Source organism: Macrotis lagotis, chromosome X (assembly GCF_037893015.1).
Source record: "Macrotis lagotis isolate mMagLag1 chromosome X, bilby.v1.9.chrom.fasta, whole genome shotgun sequence".
NCBI classification, from domain to species: domain Eukaryota; kingdom Metazoa; phylum Chordata; class Mammalia; order Peramelemorphia; family Peramelidae; genus Macrotis; species Macrotis lagotis.
This window is the reverse complement of record NC_133666.1, coordinates 28510456-28535165: the sequence shown is the minus strand read 5'-3', so window position 1 is coordinate 28535165 and position 24710 is coordinate 28510456. Positions and strand designations below refer to the sequence as shown.

Here is a 24710-nt window from a genome sequence, read left to right as displayed (position 1 = left end):
CCTATCTTACCAGAGAACTCTTGTAACTAAGAAAAAGTTAAATCAAACAAACTGCCAGTGACTGCAATATGCCCTATTTTCACCCATGGACCACCACCTCTACTGAGGGAAGGGAAATGTGTTTCATCATTAACCCTCTCAAACCAGAGTTAGACATATGTAGAATCAGAATTTGTGTTCTTTGCTATGAAATTCATTTACCTTGTAATCATTGTGGCTATTCTCCAAATTCTGTTTTTCTTCATTTTGCATCAGTTCAAACCTTATATAGCTGTGTTTGGTGTCTTGACATTTCACTTAGAGTTCCCAGTTTATCAGGCAAAGTTGAGGCTATAATGAGAATCATAGTGATAATTAATATTTACATAGCCCTTTAGAGTTTATGAGCACACATACATTACACTTGAACAGTTTTCCAGCCTCTGTCTAGTGCCCCATAAAGGTCCGAGAGGCAATGTAGTCACACGGAAAGTGCACCAAACTCGGAGGTACAAAACTTAAGTTTTTATCCCTACTCTGATGTTTATTACCTGGGTGATCTTGGGTAAATCACTTCATTTTTCTGGGTCTCGCTGATGCAGTTGGACTAAGTGACCTGAGTTCTCTCCTAGCTCAGAGATGCGGGATGCAATCATTCTCTTCTCCTTTCTCCCCTGGTTCTTTATCTTTTCTCACTCTGGTTTGTAATCCAATGAATAATTCCTCCTAATCACTCAAATGGAAGGAAGGACCAAGGATCTGAGCAGCCAGTACATTTAAGACAGACAGTTCACAGACTTTATTGGGAGAGGGGGTGTTGTGAAGGTATCTGCCATTATGGTGCGGCAAAAAGCTCAAGAATTGTAGGCTTCTTTTTTTGGAGGAGTGGAGAATTTTTCTAGGCAACACCCCCCCCACTTTTGCATATATCTTCACATCAGGATTCTTGCATTGTCATGGATTTTTTATTTTATGTTTCTGCTTACCTCCTGTAACTACCCCACAAGTGGTTTTCCTTAACTCTGCTGAACCAACTGACCTTATGTTCCTCCTCTTTTTGTAATGATTAATTTTGACCTTGGCAGCCCTTTCTCATCTCTTCATTCTTTCTCTTCCCTCTCTAAAGTTCCTTTTGTTTAATAAAATGATCATTGATGGTCTTTTCCATCTGGTAGATTTATTTTGACAGAATGAAGCTGGAGAGGGAGTGGTAGGGAGGGACAGCACCCATAGAATGAAGCCTTAGTTTAAGCAGCATTTATAATGACCTCGATTTGATGGGAATGCTCACAGTGCTGGCTTCATGGAGATGGGCTGCTATGAATCTTTGTTGAAAGCTTACTCCTCCTTTGGTTTCAAGCACGATCCTAATCCCAGCAAACTCTGGATGTTAATATGGTAGTGGAGAGAGGCTAAGAAGCCTAGGACTGGCTACTGTGGTGGTAGAGAAAGTTTAGGAGGCCTAGGAATGCCTATTATAGTAGTGGAGAAAGGCTAAAAGGCCTAGGACTGGTTGTGGAATCTGAGCTTCTCCACTTATTGCCTGTTGAACTTTGGGTGACTTACTGGGCCCCTTTCAAGATCCTCAGTTTCCTCATGTCTAAAATGAAGGGGTGATACCAGTACCCGCTAAGGCAGCATTCTGGAATTCTCATTGTAGGCCTCCATATCCTGTGCTTCCAGAAGTCGCCTAAGTCTGAACCTTCACCTGCAATCATGATTTGACAGCAGATGTGCAGAATTATTTGGCATTATAAGACTTTGTGGTCGAAGAAGGGCACTTTCGGTTGGTGATTAGACTTGGCTTTAGCCATCAAGGCAGAGGCAAAATCCCAAGGCCTAACTAATCTCAGAATCTGATGTGGGAAGATGAAATTGGAAAGGGCGTTAGAAGGGAAACTGAGAGCAGGAAACAGGTGCTTACCTGGGTTACCCAAACCTTATTTAGCTGTATTTCCAGAAACAGCTAACATGGTACACAATGGGAGGAACTGGCCTGCAATAAATTGCTTGAGAGTGAAGTGTATGTGATGCTTCATCTCTCTCAAATGGGGATAGTGATTCTCTTCACTTGTCCCATCATATGTCAACTTTAAAAGAAATAAAATAATTTTGAGGTTGAGAGCTTTAATGTTGGCCATCTATACTATCTTCCGCAGTTTAGAGGACATTTCCTAACTCATTTGGTTTCATAGGAACCAGACTCTTGAATTACAGAAGAGGAAGAAATTGAGGCCCAGAGAAGTTAAGGGACTTGCCGAAGGTCCTATGGGAAATGGCAGAGGCAAAATTGGAACTCGGGTCCTCTGCCTCCCAGTTCAAGATTGGTACTATACAAAAGGTTACTAAAAATCCAATTCAGCTCTGTTCCTGAACACAATTGACATGTTATGTGGTGGGAAGCATCTACTTACAAATTCTTATTGCTTGTAAGAGCCCCTGTGCATGTTTATACTCCCTTCCTCAAAGGGGTATTTTTAGCTCTGAGTTTGGGGTCAGAGGACCAGGTTCACGTCTCAGCCCTGTTTCTGGGTGACAGTTTGAATTCAAGCAAGTCCTTTGTCATCTCTGGACCTCAATTTCTTTCTGCTTTAAATGAGGGGATTTGACTCCGTAGCTTCTAGGGTCCTTTCCATCCTTACATAAGGGGTTCTGGATATGACCTCTGCTTAAGTAATTTCAGTTCCTTAGCCATCACTTTCTTTCTCCTGCCAAGTGAAGGTCCCATAGAGTCCCCAGCCTGTGCTCTTCCTCTGGCCCCCATGTATAGTTTGCTATGCAGAGCTACAGCTCTGGGATTTGAAGCCTACCATGTTGCCCTTTAAACATTTCCATCTTTTATCTTTCAACAGCTCCTAGAAAGAAATCTTCTAGTGGGTTCATCAGTATTGGTTTGTAAAAGATAGGAGGGAGTTTCTTTATTTTGACAGGTGGTTGGTGAAAGAAGTTCTTAGAGGGTGGAGTGAGGGAAGAAAGGACTAGTTGAGAGTCTTGTTTTTGGAAAGTCTGACAAATGGCAAGTGGTGTCTTCAAAGAGGCACTGCCTAATGAGGAACAGAATTGGGAGATGCATAGGAACATGTAGCTAGCCCCTTTGAGTGACATTTCTGAACCTTTCCCTCTTAAACACCCCACTCTCCCACATTCCATAAAACCAGGAGGTGGAAAATGAAATAATAGATTGGAAAATTAATTTCCTTGACTAAGTTGCAGTGGTGGAGCATTCCAAGTATCTGTTTACTTGTCATTAAGAATAGGAGAACTACCACCTGGGTCTACTACGGCCTGTATGTCTGAGCACTTAGTTAAGTTCATCAGGGTGTGTAGTCAGTTGTGTTGGGGATCCTGCTAATGGGAAAGATGTGCCTGTGCGCATATGGGGAGAGGAGCTCCTAGGAGTGAGAGCTGCTTTGAAGAGGCCCTCCTGGCCCTGGAATCCCACATCTTCATTTGACAGGTAAGGAAACAGAGGCCACGGTTCCACAGATAGTAAATGGCAGACCTAGTTCTAGCACCCTAGGTATTGTACTAAGACTTAGTGTCATGGAGCCCTTGACTGGAAAAATGGCTTCCAAGAGGATAGTTATCAAGAAAATCAGAATATAAAGGGAATGTAGCTGATCCTAAATAATTCCTGGGACCAGAAGAGGGAAGCATGGTGGTGAAGATCAAGTATCACCATTTGGAGCATAAGACAGATGGAGTTATTAAGCTTCTAGATTAGGAAAATGCTGCCAAGAGAGTTTGCCCATCTTTTAGCCAAGAATCTGACAAAATATCTCCTCCTGTTCTTGTATTCTTGGTTCTCCTCCTACTCTTGTGGAGAGCTGTGGTTTAGACCAAAGGTGTCAAACATTCAACCCACAACACTCCTGCCTGTGGCCTAAACCAGATTAAAATGTAATTGGGAAATATCAAGCAAAATAAATAGAAATACAAGAAAACATAGATTACATTACATGGCATTTTAAAACCAACTGGTCATTCAGATTGCAGGGATCCTCAAGTCTGAATTAGTGCCCCTGGGGACAGTGCTGGCCTAGATGACAATTCAAGAGAATTGGAATGTTTGTTGAAGATTCTGTGGCACGTTGGCTAAAGGCTTCTAGTGAAAAGTCCCAGGAATCTATGCTGTGCATTTTAATGTTTTTATAGGTGACTTAAGGGCACAGGTGATATGCCATCTACTTTATAAATAACACAAAGCTAGGAGGGATAGTTAACACATTGAATGACAGAATCAGAATACAAAAAGATGTAGACTGGCTAGACTAATCAGAAGTGACAGTCCTTTAGTTTCCTTCTCTGTCATTCAGATTAGACTTTGTGTTGCATAGGGAAGGGTACAGAGAAGTATCCCATCATAGTCCAAGGGCAAAAATTGGCCTGTATTTAACCAAACTCTTCATCATCATCACTGGACTCCAATGAGTATGAGGTTTGCAAAGTGCTGTACATAACCTCAACCCTGTGAAGTTGCTACCACATAACTGTTTCTTTTTCCATTTTACAAATGTGCAAATTGAGACTCACTCCGCTAAACTAAGAGCTTATTTCTTAGTGCCCCAGTTGTAAAGAAGCAAGATTAGAACCCAGGTCTTGAATATGCTCAGCTCTGACATTATAAAGATTCCATGATACCAAGTTGAACTGCTCTGTTCTTAAAATTCTAGCATCACTGAATCAAGAAATAATTAGATGGGGGCAGCTAGGTGGCGCAGTGGATAGAGCACCAGCCCTGGAGTCAGGAGGACCTGTGTTCAAATCCGACCTCAGACACTTAATTGCCTAGTGGTGTGACCCTGGGCAAATCACTTAACCCCTTTGTCTTAGATAATAATAATAAAAAAGAAATAATTAGATGAGGGAAACACATATTTAATAAAATTGCTCACCCCTTGGCTTTTGGGGCTCAGCTTTGGTAATGGGGGAAGAACAAGGAAATGTTGAAATCCCAGATAAACTGATACGATCTGTATATATCATCTCCAAAGAGCACTTTGCAAACCTTTGTAAATGTTCATAATTACTTCATCCTCCAAATCTTAAAAAGATGCCAGAACTCATAGCAATGGAGTAAACTGATGAAATCAGGGAAGCCCAAAGTAGAGAGAAATCTTAGCCTAGAGAGACTGAGTTTGACTGATTGGACATTGTGTCTCCAAAAGTCCCTTTTTGTTGAGGGAATTTTCATGATTTCTGTTATGGGAATTGGGAGAGAGAGCCTAATGCTGAGCACGATTTTTAAAATATTTTTTAATGTGAAATAAAACATATGACCAAGAAATCCATTGTTTTCTAGAAAAAATGGCATTCTTGAAGGACAAGGGCATCCAGATCTATTTCTCATGTGGGGGGTCCCTGAGAGACACATCTCCTCCACCTGCCCCATTGCAGGCCTATTGGAACTGGTGTTTCAACAACTTGAATGTAACTTAGACTCTTGGGATTAAAGCTGTCCCACCCTCAGGAGTATCCATGTACCCATTTCTATTGTCAGGCCACTTTGGAGCCAAGTTGAGGTCCCCCAAAGAACTCAGAATACTCTTAAAAATCCATTTCTACCCTTCACCTGTTTTCCCTCTTGTTCTCTAGGCTTTTAAACTTAAATGCTAGGGAGATACCCACTTGCCTTCCACTTGTAGCTATCCTGGGCTTGGAATTCAGCTAAAGTCTTAGCCAACCCTTTAACCCCATAGTTATACTAACAGGATCAGATATAAGGCAATGCTCTTCTGAAATGGGCAATGTTGAAGAGTATCACTTGGGGTTGCCCATCTCCTCCTCCTCCATTGAAACTTCCTTGGAGGCTGCTTAGGTAACACAGGGGCATCATCTGGGCTGGGCCATGGGAGGTGGATTGAGATCAACTGGGTTGTCACCACTGGCCCCTGCCTGAGAGGAGGAAGAAAGGGGGAAGATGAAAATGATGGGGAGGGGAGATAGAAGAGAGAAGAGGTCAGTGAATAAGGGAGGAGGGAGGTAAGAGGAAAGGAACTAGCTACCAGTCAATGGCTTTCCCCATCTTGCAAAGTTTCTTCTAGTTGCTGTTCTCTTTGAATGATGGTCCTCCCATGAATCACTATTCTGTTTAAATAAAGCTAACAGGTTCATTAACTCACTCACTGACCTTTTAAAATGATGTGCTACCAGTGGATGATTATCTGACTTTCCCTCCAGATAATCTTTGGAATTCTGTGTTTTCTACAGATTGAGATAAAAAAAGAATGCATTTTAAAACTTTTATGAGATTGAGAATGTTAAGTACATTTTATTCAAAGGATTACAGTCTCTCAAGGGTCTGGATAGTTGGAAAAGGATTTTTTTCTTGTTATTTCCCCCATTTTTCCTTTTCTTTTTTTTCCTTGTCTGTCTTCATGTATGTGGGAGGCATGTACTTGTATGTGTGTTTGCATGACTGTGGGGGGCAGCCTCTACCTTCTTCATCCTTTTCCCCTTGGAAACTCCATGTAACTTTCAAATTGACCCTGGAGAGAATGGGTAGTCTTGCACTGATGCTTCCTGAAGTCTTTCATCTTCTTCTGAATCAGAGTCGTCATAGAAGATATTTTGTAGGTTAAGATACCTTTGATGACGGGCCATTGGAATGGGCACTGGGACTTCTTCATGCATAGGTATATCAAAATTGTTTAGGCTATGGTTTGGAAAGCCCAAGGTTCTTACATGGGCAGTAATAAAGGGTATGAGTTGGGGTTGCCCATCTCCTCCACCAAAATTTCCCCGGAAGCTCCTAGGTAAGGGAGGGGGCTGCCTGGCATGGACTCTGAGGTGCAGTATGAGATCAGCTTGGTTGTCACCACTGGCCCCCACGTCATCATGGTGGAAGTCGTGGGGCAAGGTTTCAGGTCTTCTGGGATTGTTTACTGGGCGGAGGAGAGCTGGATCCTCTTCATGTTCTTCACCAAAAACTTCATTCCTGAGATCTTGGATAATATTGGGTTGATCCTGAAATATTCTGAGGCGGACTGCAGGTGATGGTGGCCTTCTGGCATCTTCTCTTGAATGCTCTGTGGATGCCATTTCAGAAGACCATATCCTAGCTATGTAGGATGAGGAATGAGCACTGTGCTCTTGCTCCTTCAATACCTACACTGTTGGAGAATTCTAGTCACCTGGCAAAGACAATCACTACCACGGCAACCTGAATGTTGGGGCTTGTTCATTCTGTTAACTCCTTCACTGATTGGCTACCATATTGCCATGGCAACATCTAGTCATAAAGAGACAAATGAAATTTTTTTTAAGTAAAGATTTTATTTATTTTGAGTTTTACAATTTTTCCCCTAATCTGACTTCCCTACCTCCCCCACAGAAAGCAATTTGCCAGTCTTTACATTGTTTTCATGGTATACATTGATCCAAATTGAATGTGATAAGAGAGAAATCATATTCTTTTTTTTTGCAAGGCAAATGGGGTTAAGTGGCTTGCCCAAGGCCACACAGCTAGGTAATTATTAAGTGTCTGAGACTGGATTTGAACCCAGGTACTCCTGACTCCAAGGCCAGTGCTTTATCCACTACACCACCTAGCTGCCCCCAGAGAAATCATATTCTTAAGGAAGAAACAAAGTATAAGAGATAACAAGATCAGACAATACGATATCAGTTTGTTTTTTTTCTAAATTAAAGGTAATAGTCCTTGGTCTTTGTTCAAACTCCACAGTTCTTTCTCTGGATACAGATGGTATTCTCCATTGCAGACAGCCCAAATTGTGCCTGATTGTTGCACTGATGGAATGAGCAAGTCCATCAAGGTTGAACATCACCCCCATGTTGCTGTTAGGGTGTACAGTGGTTTTCTGGTTCTGCTCATATTGTTCAGCATCAGTTCATGCAAATCTTTCCAGGCTTCCCTGAATTCCCATCCCTCCTGGTTTCTAATAGAACAATGGTGTTCCATGATATGCATATGCCACAATTTGCTAAGCCATTCCTCAATTGAAGGACATTTAGTTGATTTCTAATTCTTTGCCACCACAAACAGGGCTGCTATGAATATTTTTGTACAAGTGATGTTTTTACCCTTTTTCATCATCTCTTCAGGGTATAGACCCAGTAGTGGTATTGCTGGATCAAAGGGTATGAACATTTTTTGTTGCCCTTTGGGTGTAGTTCCAAATTTCTCTCCAGAAAGGTTAGATGAGTTCACAGCTCCACCAACAATGTAATAGTGTCCCAGATTTCCCACAACCCTTCCAACAATGATCATTATCATATCTGGTCTTATTGGCCAGTCTGAGAGGTGTGAGGTGGTACCTCAGAGAAGCTTTAATTTGCATTTCTCTAATAAGTAATGATTTAGAGCAATTTTCATATGACTATGGATTGCTTTGCTCTCCTCATCTGTCAGTTGCCTTTGCATATCCTTTGACCATTTTTCAATTGGGGAATGGCTTCAAATGAAAAATTTTTAAATGCTACCTGCCCTAAAACTCCTAATTTTAACCAAAAGCTACCTACTTTGCCAACCCAAGTTGCCTGTCCTGGATACAAACTCCAAGGTCCTGCTATATCTTCCTTTCATCTTAACCCCTGCTTCATCTCAGGTCTGCTGTGGCCCAGTCTGTCTCTTGTCCTGAGGTGTCTATATAACCTCCTCCTCAAAATAACTGAGACTTGCCCTGATTTCCCCAGAGGAAAATACATGTCTCAACTCTTTTCTAATGGGGCCCACTTCTCTCATTATCTCTGGATTTATAGGACTCAGATGATGGGATTATTTCCTTTTTCCCACTCTGTTCTCTGGATTATTCCTCTGCTTAGTCCTTGTTGGAGTCAATCCCTCCCTACCTATATCCTCTCTAGGACTTTGAGTCATCCTCCTATCTCTGTGTCATAAATCTTCAGTCTTCTATCTCTATTGACTTCTCTTCAGGTCAACATGAATATCTCCTCAAAACTACAAAGGCCTTGCCTTGGTCCTATTCAAACCCTTGAGTTTTCTTTTCCATTCACCAGTTAATTTCTTGAAAAGGTCACCTACTGTCTTGACCCCTTCATTCTGGCTTCTGTCCTCACTGTTCCTTAAAAACTTTCCAAGTCATCAGTGTAGGAATTGGATGACTTCTCCCTGCCCCCAGTCTTCATTGTCTTCCTCCTCTGTGTAACATTTGACCCTGCTGACCTTTTGGGTACTCTCTCATGCCTTGGCTTTTGTGATACCACTGCCTTCAGCTTCTTGGCTCCCTTCTTTCTTCGATCTTTCCTTATCCTTTTCCTGATCCCTCTCTTATTGTCATACCATGATAATATCTAGTCATAGAAAGGAGAATTTTGGAAAAAGTCACCATTTCCTTAAATTCATGGGATAGCCTTCCCAGTCATTCTATCCTTGGTACAATCATTTAACTGAAAGTCCAGGAACACAGACCAGAGAACCTAAAACTGATTTTGGAATCTTCTTTCTCCAAAGCATAGGTCTGGTGCCACCTACCTGATTTCTTTGATGGTCCCAAGCTCAGCTCCTAGTGCTTTCTTTCTCTCAAAAATCACATAGCAGATATGTAATTGTGCACCTGTTGTCTCCTCAGTGAGATGTAAGCTCCATGATGTCAGGGACCATTTATCTTTGTGTGCCCAACAACCAATTCACTTGGCAACAGGGTGTGCCAGTGATAAAGGGCCAGCCTTGGAATTAGGAAAATGTGGGTTCACATACTGCCTCTAAAATACACTAGATGTATGTATGACTCTGAGTCACATCATCTCTCTCTTTTTTTCTCAACACTAAAGTTCTAGATGGACTATAGATCTTTTCTGCTTTAGTGAGAGCAGATTCCACAAGAAGAGTTTCCCACTTGAATAAAAATCATAGCTCCAGTCTAGCAACAATTTAAAAAATGGTTTGTCTGATCATGACAGTTGTGCATTTTTTTTGGCAAGGCAGTGGGGTTAAGTGACTTGCCCAAGATCACACAGCTAGGCAATTATTAAGTGTCTGAGACCAGTTTTGAACTCCAGTCCTTCTGACTCCAGGGCTGGTGCTCTATCCACTGTGCCACTAGCTGTCTTTAAAGTCAACCAACCTCTTCACATTAACCCAGTGAATTAGGTGGTAGCTTCATTTGAGAGGTGAGGAACTTGAGACTTGAGTCACCCTCTTTTCCTATGATGCTTCAGCCATGCACAAGGAGAGATGATGGGAAGTTTTATCCTTATTCATTATTTTTCTCTACCTCCCAGTCCCTCCATCCCCTTAGGACTCTCCTAGGCCCCACACAGTGCTTTCCCCTTTCACAACCATGACCCTTTGGCTAGGCAATTTGACATCATCTTCCCCTTCTTTCTGTTCCTTACATGTCCCACCTCCATGAATTTGTGTCCACTGTTCCCCCATGCCTGAAATGTCCCCCCTTCCCATTGATAGCTCTTATGGTTACAGTGTCCTTCACTGTTCAACTCAGATGCCCCCTCCTATATCATGTCTTTCCATGTCCCCCACCCAGATAACCTTTATTTTGGACAAATAACCTCCCTAAGGGTGGGGACTCTTCTATTCTTGCTGTTGTGTGCCCACTGGCCAACACAGTAGCTGGTATAGTCACCAAATGCTTGTTGACTGGAAGATTGATGTCCACTCCACCATGTGCGAGGAGGGGCTGTCTTCAAAGAAAGGAAAAGAAGGCTTTGTACCAGTGTTTGCTCCTGATGAATGCACATTTCAGCCTGTCAGCCATTTTGTTTTCCTCTGAGTTGCTGAAGGGTCTTTGGCGAAGACCCTGTTTATTTCATGCTCTGTCTTGGAAATCTAATACATCAGTTGGAAGCCTTGGGTGCTTTTTAAACCCAAATAATGCAAGAACCCACCAGCCAGGATGGAAGAAGGCTGTTGAATAGGAGAGGCTGAGGACAGAAATTTTCATAAATTGGTCATGTACTTTTTCTATCATTTGATAAAGACATAGGCATAACATTAAAGTACCATTTCTAGGTAGATGGAGATGGCAGAGGTGGGGAAGGAAGTGGCCAACCACTTCAGTATCTTTGCCAAGAAAACCACAAATGGGGTCACAAAGAGTTGGACATGACTGAAAAATGGCTGAACAACCATTTCCAGATGCTGAATGTTAGGAAAGAAATACATCAGTGGGCAACTTCCTCAATTTATACATGTTGTTACTGATCCTCTTCTGCTTATTGGCATGCTGGCAATTCATATGCCCCTTGTGCCCTCATCAGTGAATAGTACAGCTTTTGTAATTAGAGGTTCTAACTCTTGTTGTGAGATGGCAAGTGAGTCCCAGTCTTCCTTTCTCTCGGAGCCTCTCTCCCCGCCCCCCCCCCCCCAGACAGGGTAGTCATTCCCTACCTCACAGGGATCAGCACATCAGAGAAGGAATTACAAAGGGCTGGGCAGTGGGGGAACCCCATATGTGCCTTCTTACACACTTATTTCCAAGCCTCTGTTTCTCCATTTGTTTGGATGTTTCTTAAAAACAAAGCTCTCCCATACAAGAAACCCAGCCTTGTTGGGTTTATGGAATGGCTAGGTTTATCTGGAAATATTTATCTCTGAAGTATCATAGAATTATTCCTAAATATTTCAGGAAAGACTTTGAAAATAAGTTTTGAAATGGAAGTTAGAATTGACAAGATAGAAAAAAAAAATCTTTGTCACTCACTCTGGTTCTGTGTTGTGTTTCTCTCTCTCTCTGTCTATCCCTCTGGCTTTCTTTCTGTGCCTCTGAGTCTGTCTCTTTTTCTTTACTGTCCCTTGGAGGTTCAAAAATTAATCTTTATTCACCCTTTTTGTTGTTTCATTCAAAGCGCATCCTGAGAAACTTGGAAATAGGAGCTATAATGTGTTTATTAGCTCCTTCTGGCCATTGTTGGGTACCATAGAGTGGCTAGGCTTTGAGTCCTGAAGACCTGGGTTCCAGTCCTGCCTTGCACACTAATCAGTAGTACAAATCTGAGTAGCCTTCACTTTCCAAATCTCAGTTCCCTCATTTGTCAAATGTGGATAATAGCAGCTGTCCTGCCTGCTTCTGAGGGCTGTGGTGAAGATCAAATGATAGTGATGAATGCAAAGTGCTTTGCAAACCCCAAAGCACTATAGAAATGTATGCTATTGTTATTATTATTAAGTATTATTACAGTAATTGGAACTATCTGGAGAGTCTTCTAGTCTCCCCTTCTTCCTGCCTCTGGGCTAAGTGTGTGTCTTCAATGATTAAAGACCCTTTGCTTTTTTGAGGCTGGCTTACTAATAAAGCAAAGTAGCATTTAATAGACAAGAATGAAAAGCAAAGCACTCTTTGGAGTGGAGCAAATTATTTTTACTAATAATAATTCTCACCTTCCGCAGCAAACCTATTCCTCCTCACCCCAAGTTGGGACTGTCCCGCCACCCTCCCCCCCCCCCATTATCTTTGTATATTTCTTGATTCTACATAGCTGTTTGTGAATCATCTCCCCCCTTTGGGCTGGGGAGCACCTTGAGGACAGGATGCTTCTCTTTGTATCCTCAAAACGGTGACTGGCACGAAACAGGCCCTTAGGCTGATTACAAGTTTCCCAAGGTCGTTTTTCCCTAAACTTCTAGGAGGTAGATAATAAGTCTAAAGTTCTTTCCCCACAGCAGCCCTGTGGTAGCAGTGTTTTACAAGTGGGGAAACTGAGACTGAACCACCAAGTAATTTTTTTTTCTTCTCATTGTTGCTTTATGGGCCAACTTTTTGTCACAGTGGCTTAGCAATACGTAGTTAGCACTTCCTCATTTTTGATCTGTAAGCAGAAATGCCCCAACTCAGTGGGGGGGGGGGTTTGGTTTCTTTCAGTTTCTAGTATGACTTGAGTTTCTTTTAGTAAATGTGTATTTGTGGTGGGTTCCTCCAGTCTATATTTTTAAGCTAGGGAACAAAATAGCTCAATACATTTCTAAGGTCTTCATCAAACTGCAACTAATTAAGGGGAAAGCAAGCAATTTCCCTTTCCTCCCCCCCCCCCACTTCCCAAAGGCCTTTATTTTTGTCTTTTTAGATGTGTTGACTGAGGGATCCTCACAGAAAGGCACCTTACCCCTGGATCATAGAATGGTGGCCTTCTTGACTGTAGGCAATTGTTTGAGTTCCCTCTGTGTGGGGACTGAATGACGACTTGTTTGGAAAGTCAGAAAGGGGATTCTTGGCCAGGTATGAGTTGATCTACAGATGGTTCTTGAAGTCGTTTCCAACTCTGAAATTCTATAACTCACTAGTTAGTGTCAGAACTGGCATTTGAACCCTTAGCTCCTGACTCTATAAAGGCCCCTATTTTACAGAGGACAAAACAGATAAGTTCTTGAGGGCAAAAAATTAAAAAGAAAGATCCTATAGATTGAAGCCCGATCATTCCAGAGGGCTTAGGATGGATGTCATTTTCCCTCTGTGAATGTATCCTTAATTTTAAGTATAAGAAACTCACACTCTGGGAAGTGAGAACCCAATCTTATGTCTTCACCACCTGAAATTCCCTGACTAGTCCTTCTGGAGGAAGGGCTGATTTCAGGCTGCAGTCTCTGTGATGATCCTTGACCATACCTATGCTGTGTCAGGTCCTGAGGATACCGGGACAAAACTGTTCCCCATCATCAAAAAAGTTACGGATGGAGATGACACTGACACAGTAGTATATTCAAAATGAGTCTCACTAGCATCTGATGGTGGAGGGAGAGGGGGACTTGGGAATGTTTTTGTGTGGTGGTTGGCCCATGAGCCAGCATTTGAAAGAAAAGGCGGCAGTCCGTTCCCTTACTTTGGAGGTGTGTTTTGCTTCTGATTGATAGCTACATGAATTAGTATCATTATATGACTTATGTTTGGAAAAAAATCTACATTGTGTCCAGGGTTGGATTTTTTTTTTTTTTGCTTCCTGGGAAATTTTCTGTAGGCTTTCCTCTGGTCTCTCCATCTATGACTTTGAAAAGATTCCATAAAGTTGGGGAGGGAAGAAATGGCCAACATTGTCTGTAGTAGCCACACTCCAACTCAAAGCACTTTTGAGAGTATCAAGAGAGACTGTCAGGACTTCAGTAGCAGTGCTGTGTTAGATCTGCTCCTTCAGACAGGCTCAGCAAAGAGGTAACTGAATAAACCGTCCCTTAGCTAATAGCTGGCATTCATGTTGTTCTTTTGTCCCAATGGGCTGGCCCAGCACCTGCTTGAGTAGGGTTCTCCATTCATGTCAGCAGGAGTTGGGGGTCACAGAATGGAAACCTGTTGCTCGGGCGTGTTCTTGCTGCCCTTTGAAAGGGGAGTGAATGGGATCCGGGCTTTGTCATGCTCCTCTCTAGTGCAATTAGTTGAAATGGAGAGAGCCTGGGTTTCAGCCAATTACCTTTCCAAAAGAAGGTTTCCCAGAAAATCATTTTTTCTTAAGTAATTAAGCTTTCATTCCTCCAGCCTTTCTGTTTGCAGGCAGAATTCCCTGTTCACTCCCAAAGAGGTCAGGAGTAAGTGGGATCCTCCTAGAATATTCTCTTGGCAAGCACCTTTTTCCCTGTGGGGTGTAAAAAAAAAATCTTCCCTTGTCTCTCTTTCTCTTCTCATTCTGCATCAGTTGAACTTTCTTTTTCTTTTTTTTCCCTTTTGGCAGATGGTGGGGGGGGGGGAATCTTGTGATTTCATATGTGTGAGGAATTCTTAGTCTAGAAACCACCCCAGGGATGTAGACCAGCATCTCCTTTGTTCTGTCCTAGGGAATTGCTTCAGGCCCTAGAGTTAGGTGACTTGGCTATCATTACACAACTAGTATGGCAGGTGGGGTTTGACTTGGACCTGTTGCCTGGAGATCAACTGCTGTATTTGAATTCCCCTGACCTGGCTTCAAATCCTGGCTCCCTTCTCAAACTTGTTGCCATGTCTATAGACCATAGACCAAGTGAGTTGAATTAGATTAACCTCTGTGGTTCCTTCCAACTCTCTCAGATCCTCCGATTTCCACGCCCAGCACTCTATTATCCTGTACCACCTCCTTCAATTGGTCCTACTGGGAAAGGCTGAAAAGAATCCAGTCTTTTGGCAAAAATTGCATCGAATCTATTAGCGTTAGTATAAATCCAATGCTCCATGTTTTCAGGATCTAAAAAGTTCTGTGAGTTGGTTTGGCCTTTGGGGTCATCTTGGCTAACCCCTCCCTGAAGAAGAATGCCCTCTATGGCCTCCCCAATGGGTAGCCATCCAACCTCTGACTGAAGATCTCTAGTCAGGAGGAGCCCATCACTTCCACTCCAGGACAGCTTGGCTTATTAGGAAGCTTTGCCTGACCTCCAACTGAAATCTGCCCCTTTTATAACTCTCACCTCTTGCTCCCAACTCTGCCCTCAAGGGCCAGATCTAATCCCTCTTTCCCATGACAGTCCTTCAGATACTGGAAGACAGTGATTGATTGCATCCTCCCTGAGCCCAGCCTCAGTGTCTCCAGTTCCTGGTCACCCTCCTCGGGCCATGCTCCAACTTGTCAACACACTTCTTTCCTAAAATGTGCTGCCCAGAACTGAGTACAATTCTCCAGATGTGGTCTGACCTCATTCTGGACACAATGCTTCTATTAACATAGTAGATCACATACATTTTGTTGGCCACCATGCCATATAGTTGATGTCTGCCCAACTTGTCCACTTAAACCCCCAAATCTTTTTCATCTGAGATAGAGACCCGGGTCCTCACCTCTGCCTAGCTGCCAGTTTACTGTGTGCTAGTCATTTTATATCAGCCTAAGGAAGTGGGATTAATCACACCAGATCTGAGTTAACATTCAATTTAACCACTCACAACCCAGCCCTTAATACTCAAATTCATCCCCTTGCTGACTTAAGCAGATTCTTTTTGACCTTTTGGCAGAAGCCTACAGATTAACCCCTTTGTCCAGGCAGCACAGGCAAGGGATTATAGGATCATGGGATCATAGATTTTGAATTGGATGAGACCTTAAAGGTCATCTAGTTCACCTCTCCCCCTACCCTCATTTTTTTATGGGTGAAGAAACTGAGGTTCAGAGAGGTTAAGTGACTTGCCTGAGACCACAGCAGCTAGCAAGAGGTAGAGTCTGGATTTGAACTCAGGTCTTCCAACTCCCAGTTCAGACCCCTTTCCAGTGCATGATGATATGTCATCCTAGAGGGCAGAACTTGGAGGTTGCTGAGTGAGTGATTTTAGGGAGGGCTTTATGTAAAGCAAGTAGAGGAGGGGCTGTCTCTTCAGTTAGATCCCTGTTGCCAGAGGCTTTCCAGTATAGCCTGGATGTTTGCTTGGAGGGGATGGTTGTATTAGAGAGGGGCTTCTAGTTTTACCTATGAGGGCAAACCAGATGGCCTTCAAGGTCCCTTCCAGCTCAGAGGTTCCGGGATTTTTGCCTTGAAATCAGACTTGCTCTGACTCCTATTACCAACATAATCCCTTCTTGGATCCTCGAGAGGAACACTTAGCATGAGAAGACTAGATGTGGGTTTTATCTGGGGGGGGTATGATGGGTCTTTTGGAGCTATTGATTTACTCCAAATTGCTGATAGGTTGGAGTCCTGGGCCCTGGCTATACTCTGGGAATCCTTGCCTGGAGCCGATCTAACAAGGGCTGGCTACATATTTGAGCCCTCAAATGTAGTGTCTTCATCAAGTAATTAAGAACACATTGGGAGCTTCTTTTCCCTCAGAGACCTTCCCTACCATATTTGCTTGCATTTTGCTGGCCCTTTTCTCTCTACTGGTTAAAGTCATTTGGGGGGGGGGGGGCTGGGACTGGGATAAGGGGTCAGGAAGGAAGAAAGGAGACTAGAGTATGCCTTAACGTTGAAATGAACATATTCTAGAGTACCCTGATCAATCAGTCTGCATGGATCAGGTACTGACTATGTGGTGTGGCCAGGAGGACCCTGAATTTGAAGTCAATTAGATATTAGTCTCAGATATTTAACTAGCTATGTGATCATGGCCAAGTGACTGAACCTCTTTAAGCCTTAGTTCCTCATCTGTAAAACGGGATCTGTTTTACAGGATTGTTGTGAGAGTTAAAGGGGATAACATGGAAAGCATTTTATAAATATTAAAACGGTTTATATAAATACTTTCTTCTTTTTCATCATCATCATTATTGATGTTGTTGTTAACCAGGTTCTGAGCTAGGCACTTAGGATATAAAGACCTAACAAAGTGGTCCTTCACTTCATGGAGTATAAGTTCTATCAGGGGAGATAAGAGTAGCCATAGTGGAATATGCTCTGAAAGCCAAGGTTCTTAACTTGGCTTTCCTGGAACTTTTCAAATATTTTGAGAATGTTATTGCAATAAGATTTGTAATTCTGTGTGCATTTAGCAGGAGTCCTTAGGTTTCACCAATTTGACTGTCCAAGGGATCCAGGGCAGCAAAAAAGATTAAGAAACCCTGCTCTAAGGATTAGTGTTGGTTCCTTTCTCTATCAAAAAAATCCTCTTTTTCTAACTCCTTAAGGTTTACTACTTATTTCACTCAAATAGCCCTATGAAATACTGAGTGTTACTGGTCCCATTTTACAGATGATGAAACTGAGTCTCAATGAGAGCAAACAATTTGTTGAGGTCTCATCTAATAAGTTTTAGAGCAAGGATTCAAGTCTAGGACTATTGACTTTAGAGTGTCATAGCATTTCTGAGTTGGAAGGAACCTCAGAGAACATTTAGTATAATCCAGACACAGAAGGAATCTCTGCTCTATCATCTCTGTAAGGCAGCCCATTTCACTTAGAGAATGACTCTCATTCTTAGGCAGCTTGCCTGACATCCAATTTCAACTGGCCTCTTAGCAACCTCCAACTGTGCCTCCTTGTCCTGCCCTCTGGGGCAAAGGAAGACAGGCAGACCTTTACCCCTCCCCTTCCCTTTCCCTCTGCTACTGTCTCCAGAAAGCAAACTTATAAAACTTATTTTTAGGGGGGAGGATGATGGAAATCAGTGAGGGCTTGGCACATTGTAGCCCCAAGATGGGTCGTGGGTAGGTAGGTGGCAAAAGCTTGAAAAGCCATGACTTCCTCTCAAAGTTGATTCTACCCTACTCCTGCCATCTGTCTATTAACACCATTCTGCCACTAGCAGGGATGTCTGGGAAATACAAATGGTAGCACTAGCAAGGGAGCTTGTAAATTCATGGATGTCGATAAAGGAGTCAGAATTAGTCAATCTGAACTCTTTTCTTCCATTTTTTTTTCTGAAAGGCCTTGGGAATGACAGCTTTTCTATAAGACTCACTCACCTGTTGAGTCATATAGTTTCCTGCAAAATTGTCCTTGCCATCCTATTGGCTGGCAGTTCCTCATTTAAAGTTTATCACATGTCCCTTAAATACCTTCCCATCTCCTGCCTCAGCCTTCCCTAGCACCAAGCACAATATATTATACATAGGAGACATTTAATAAACATTTTGCTAGATTGAAATGGCATCTCGGAAAGGACATGGGTCTGGGAGTCAGAGGACATAGGGCCAGATTTCATCTCTGATATGTCTTACTTGGCCATTTTGGGCAAGAGACTTGGTGGACCACAGTTTCCAGGATTTTTGTGCAGCTCAAATAAGAGAATATATAGAAAGCACTATATATCACTTATTATTAGGAAGTACTTACAAATTTGAGAGCAGAATTTTCATCTTAAGAAAAGTCCTTCTTTCTAAGTTGATTGACGTCAACCTTCTAAACCTGTTAGCACTTTTTTCCTCCTTTGAGAAAAAAGAAGTGCCACAGGGTAGCTCATTTGTTAATGAGACTAATAGCTCATGTCATATTTTTCAAAGCACTTAACATAATTATCTCATTTGATCCTGATAAACCATGTGAAGTAGATGCCTTTATCATTTCCATTTACAGTGGAGGAAACTGAGGTTGAAAGAGGCAATGTAATTTGTCCAGGGTGTCATAACTAGAAGATATCTTAGGTAGAATTTGAACCAAGGTCTTTTGGACTCCAAAACTAGTCTCTATATCCACTCTCCCATTCTATTGAGGAGAGAGCAAGAGGTTCCAGCTATTTGGGAGCCAAGTGAGGAATGCTAGTAGGGAAATGTAGGAGAGCCCCAAGAGCATCTGGCATTATCAGACTTCATTTTTGGAATCTCAGTGTTGGAGAAGTAGCCCAGAGAATGGGATGCAGCCATAATGGTAGCTGAGTAAGAAGGTGGGGAGCTATCTGGAGACCCAGTAATCTACAGTAAACAAGAAGCTTCCCAACCAAGCTCAAGAGAAAGTTGTATCAGGACCCACACTGACAGACCTTTGTTGCCAGGTCCTGAGTTCTCTCTGAATTCAAGTTTCCCATAATCCTTCCCATAATTCCCATGATCTCTCAACTTGAGAAACACTTATCTGACTCTCCCAAGTCTTCCATGTTGGAAGGGCCCTTGAAAGTCATATTGTATGACCTATACCTGAACAAGAATCCCCTTTACAGAATCCTCGACCACTGGTTAGTTGTTGGAATATTTCTCTGTCCTTTAATCTAGAAAATCAGCCTTTTGAACTTGTACCTGACCTGCTGTTCTGAGTTCTACTTTGGGGAGCTGGAGTGGATTAATGTCCCTCAAACTAGTTCTTAAAGATTCTGCCTCCTTTCCTTTTACATTCTCTTCTGTCCACTCTCCAGATTTCAGGGGAATAAGGGAAAGAGGGCCTGGGATACTCGAGAAAAGCATTGGATCTTTTTTGGGGAAAGTGAAGAAAAAGAAGCAGACAAAAAGTAAGGGGCTTGTGTGAATTTTAGAGTTATTGGGTCCACAATGGAGGAGAATTTCTGAACCAATGATCTGCTTTTAGGAAGTAAGGTCCTAAATTCAATGATAGCCCCCCTGCTGTTATCCCTAAGATTTGGACTGAGTTACCTAGAGATGGGTCCCCACTTGTATTTCTTACTTGTCTCTATTTGACCATGTATATGGTCTCTATTTGACTGTGTATATAATCAATAAAGGATCCCCCCCCCCCAAAAAAAAGGACACAAACACACAAAATAGCCAGTCCTTTGCCTGTAACATCAGGAAGTTGGATTAGACAACTTCTTACACAGGTCCCTTCTGTTCATGTTTGAGCCAAGATCACTCCAAACTATAAATTATGTGATCATTAGTGGCTCCTTTTAATAACCCGAGGGGATATTTTTAGATTTTTTTTTACTTTTGGTCTCTATCTTTGCCTAATTCTTTTTTTTTTAGGTTTTTGCAAGGCAAATGGGGTTAAGTGGCTTGCCCAAGGCCACAAAGCTAGGTAATTATTAAGTGTCTGAGACCAGATTTGAACCCAGGTACTCCTGACTCCAGGGCCGGCGCTTTATTCACTACACCACCTAGCCGCCCCTGTTTCATGTAGGGACTTCCCTGTGCTCATGGGGATGGGGAACTTGTCTGTAATTTCTAGTCTTCTTGATTTGTTGGAGATAGACCTTAATCTTGTTCTTCCTAGGAGTAGCCCCCTCTTCACTACAACAGGCTGCTTCTCTCTAGATGTAGAATTATTTAATAGAATTTTTATTCCCATCTGGTAATATGAGTGAAACCCAAAGTACCAGGATGATAATACATGTGCAAGGATCACTGATCACTTTTAGGAGAGGTATGGGCTCTGTGTTAAGCTTAAGAGCCTGAATTAAAACTTAAACTTCAGTTTCCCTGATTGTAAAATAAAAAGGTTGAATGAAATGATCCAATTTGGGAATCCTGTAAACCTCTTCTTATGATGTCAAAAGATGGTATGGTAATCTGATTCTACAAAGAGTCTAGGCTTTACAATCTGAAAACCTGGGCTTCAGTCCTGGATCTGCTGCATGCCCTTGGTCATGTCTCTTTCTCTACTGTCTGCCATCATTTCCTCCACTGCAATATGCAGAGATCTGTCCCAAGTTTCCTACTGGATCCAACACCCATGAATTCATGAACTTGGGCTATGGGAACATGTGCAGGGTTGTTGTGTCATGATATTTCCAAAATTGTTGAAATCTTTTAGGTTGCAATTTTCCTGACCCAATTCTCCTAACTGTTTACAGAGGCTCTGGCCTCAGATTGTAAGTACTGAGATGTATTTGGGGCTCTGAAGGAAGACAAGAGCATGCTGGTGTCATCCCACAGAACCCATACTAGGCTCTTGGCACTCTCCTGACTCTGCTTTCCATAATTAAGATGTCATAGCTTCCCAGGGGGACTGGCTAAGCCAATGGTCATGGCGGGCATCCAAATCTTCCCCTCCATTGGTGCGAGTTGGTCAGTCAACAAACATTTATGAAGTGCTGACTAGGCACCCTGCTCAGTTGAGGATGTCTTCCCTAACACTACTCACCTCCCCAGTTGAAAGCAATGATCGTCCCTTCAGTTTTCTTTAAAGCAGCTTATAGAATCATGGACTTTAGAACTGAAAAGGAATCTCTGAGGTCAGCAGGAATAACCCCTTCATTTTATAGGTGTTAACACTGAAGCACAGAGAAGATAAGTGACTGATGCAGGATCACACAGCTAGAGGGACCTCTAAGTGGCACTGCAGCAGATAAGAGTGCTTAAACTCTGAACTCAGGAAGACCTGAGTTCAAATCAACCTCAGACACTTAGTCTTTGTTGTGACCAAGCCATTTAACCTCTTTGCCTCAGATTCTCCATCTGTAAAATGGGCAAAATAATAGCATCTCCCTCTCATTTTGAGAGGTGTTGGGTTGTCAATGACTTTTAGCAGTCACATGTCTTTCTTTTTTTGCCTTGCTATTCTTTCTCTGCCAGTGTCTGTGGTGTTGACATTTCTCAGCAAGTGTGGGTACATAAATTGGCATAAAGTGGCAAAAGGAAGGAAAGGAGGAAGTTTTGTCCAAAACAGATGCTGAGAAATGGTTTGTACATAGACTAGACACTTTGTCATGGTTAAACATCATAGATCATTTGAATCCTCCCTGTGTTTGGGCCTGTCAGGATCTTTTGGTCATTTTTTTTGTTAGGTTTTTGCAAGGCAAATGGGGTTAAGTGGCTTGCCCAAGGCCACACAGCTAGGTAATTATTAAGTGTCTGAGACCAGATTTGAACCCAGGTACTCCTGACTCCAGGGCCGGTGCTCTATCCACTACGCCACCTAGCCACCCCTGTCAGGATCTTTTGGAATCTTGACTCTGTCATCCAGTGTGTTAGTTATGCTTTTTAGTTTTGTCTTCTCAGTGAAGAAACTTGACATCTATGCTTTTATCCAACTCATTGGCAAAAATGTGAAATAGAATAGATTCCTAGGGCACTCCACTGGAGCCCTCCCTCTAAGTCTAAAATTTATTTATTTAAGGCAATGGGGTTAAGTGACTTACCCAAGGTCACACAGCTAGGTAATTATTAAGTGTCTGAGTTTGAACTCAGATCCTCCTGACTTCAGGACTGATGCTCTATCCACTATGCCAACTAACTGCCCACCCAAGTTGACTTTGAAGCATTAATGGTTATTTTGAATCTGGCCATTTCATCCAGTTCAAATCCATCTAGCCTACATCTCTCCACCTTTTCTATAAGAACATTATAGTACAATAGCATGAGATAGTTTATTAAATTAGCAATTCCTTTGATTTATCCTTTTAACAACTATGACATATAAGGAATTCAACTGTTGGTGGCCAGAATTCTGGGTGATGGGCATTTTTTACTTAGTCAAGCTAGTCCTGGGTCAAAGAATAGCAGTCTGTCAGTGGACCTATAATCTAAGTTTTTTTAATTTTTTTTTTTTAGTTTTTGCAAGGCAATGGGGTTAAGTGGCTTACCCAAGGCCACACGGCTAGGTAATTATTAAGTGTCTGAGGCCGGATTTAAACTCAGGTACTCCTGACTCCAAGGCCAATGCTCCATCTACTGAGCCACCTAGCCACCCCTTTTTTAATTTAGAATTTGTGATTTACTGCCCTATCCTTTGAGATTCCATAATCACTTCTAATTGGGTAGCTGGGTACCATTGCAGTGGATAGGCCTCCAGACCTGCAGAGGGGAAGACTCATCTTCCTGAGTTAAAATCAGGATTCAGTTATTTACTAGCTGTGTGATCCTTGGCAAAGCTCTTAACCTGTTTGCCTCAGTTTCATTATCAGTGTAATGAGCTGGAGGCATAAATGGCAAATTACTCTAGTACCTCTACCACAAAACCCCCAAATCAGGTCACAAAGAATCAGATAGGACCAAAAAGTGACTAAATAGTAACTAAACAAGTCACCTTTACTCTGTGATAAACCATCATGGGACCCTTGGATAGAAAGCTAAAGAAATACTCCTTTCTCCTGTTACCAAGTTCTTTGATTGTTCCTGAGAAGCATTTTAGTGTGAGCTTCTAAGATTAAAAACTTTTCAGCCAAGTATTTAAATCCTTCTATAGTCCAGTTCCCAAGTGTCTTTCAGATTTTCTTTCTTATTCTTCACTTCAGAGAAACTGACTTGCTGACAGGCCATCTCTTAGCCCTGAGCCTTTGCTTATGTAGTCCCCCATATGGCAAATGCACTCCCTTTTCACATAAACCTCTTAGAAAGCTTGACTGTCTTCAGATCATATAACTCTATTGCCACCTCCTTCAGGAATCCTTTCATGATGCCCAGGTGATTAGCCTATCCTTCCTTTTGTGATTGCATTTTTACACTTTGATACATGCATATGTTATATCTCTTCTGTCTTCAGTAGAATGTAAATTCCTTGAAAGCCTGGTCAGTATTTTGTGTCCTTTTTGTATTCCCAGCACCTAGCCCATGGTCCCCAATAAGTCTTTAATAGATGTACATTGAGTATAATCGAATTGTTGCATTCCATTCATAAGAGTACCAATTAATGAATTGGTAGGCTATATAGATGGCCAACCCTAACCACTCATGGTTAAGATTTTCAAATCCTTGAATATACAGATGGCCAACAGTGTTGCAGCAGCTGTGTTCATTCTTTGCCCTGAGTGATGGATGGTGTTTATAAACTGATGTCTGAAATGGTCAGGAGCTTTGACTATCCTTCATTATGCAGAAGGTAGAAGTGTTTATATGACATATTTAAGGCATTATCAGCAAACCACATAGAGAGAAACATAAAACATACCATTATCAACCAGGGTGAGAAAACACCATAACAAAACTTGGGGGCCTGGGAAATTTTTCAAGTCTGAAACTGGCATATCAGAAATATCATCTTGCATCTTTTACTTTACCATGTACATTTGAAATTCTGCAATGGTTGACTAAAACTGATTTTGACTCAGTTAAAACAGCTATAGATAGGTTACAGAATTTTTTGGATGTAACCCTTCTTGGAAGGGTACCTTCTTCCTAATGCTTAATGGACTTTGGCTAACCAAAAAAGATTTGGGGCAAATGTTAAATTTTATGCTGCTTTGGAAAGTGGGTAACTCGAGGTTCAGGGAGGATCTATCCAATGTCCAAAGGACATCGAACTAGAAAACTACTCTGTGCACCACCCTCCAAATAAAACTAGAGAAGGCCATAGATGTAGAGCTAGATGGAATCTAAGGTTATCTGATTTAACACCCTCATCTTATAGTTAATGAAACTGAGGTCCTGGGAGACCATGCCTAATGATTGAACTTTCAGAGAATGAACTGAAAGAGCCCTTTGAAACCAATTCTCATTTTATATAAATGACACTGAAACATAGAGAATGAAAGTCAATTTCTCATTGTCACACATCATTCTCCCACTTTAGAATGTGAACTCCTTGAGGACAGAGACTGTATTTTTGTTTTGAATTTTATAATCCCCCCCCCAATCTTGCTTCTCTCCCA

The 24710-nt window shown here is 42.1% G+C and overlaps 1 protein-coding gene and 1 long non-coding RNA gene across 2 annotated transcripts in view; one reads left to right on the top strand and one right to left on the bottom strand.

Moving 5' to 3' along the window:
- Positions 1-24710, top strand: part of GPC4 (glypican 4) — a 141100-nt gene that overhangs the window by 28214 nt on the left and 88176 nt on the right. The gene's annotated exons all lie outside the window — the stretch shown is intronic.
- LOC141502221 (uncharacterized) overlaps positions 1-24710 on the bottom strand; it is a 49367-nt gene that overhangs the window by 3074 nt on the left and 21583 nt on the right. The window contains exon 2 of the long non-coding RNA XR_012472452.1: positions 202-330. This is a non-coding gene — a long non-coding RNA (uncharacterized LOC141502221). The remainder of the gene's footprint in view (positions 1-201; positions 331-24710) is intronic.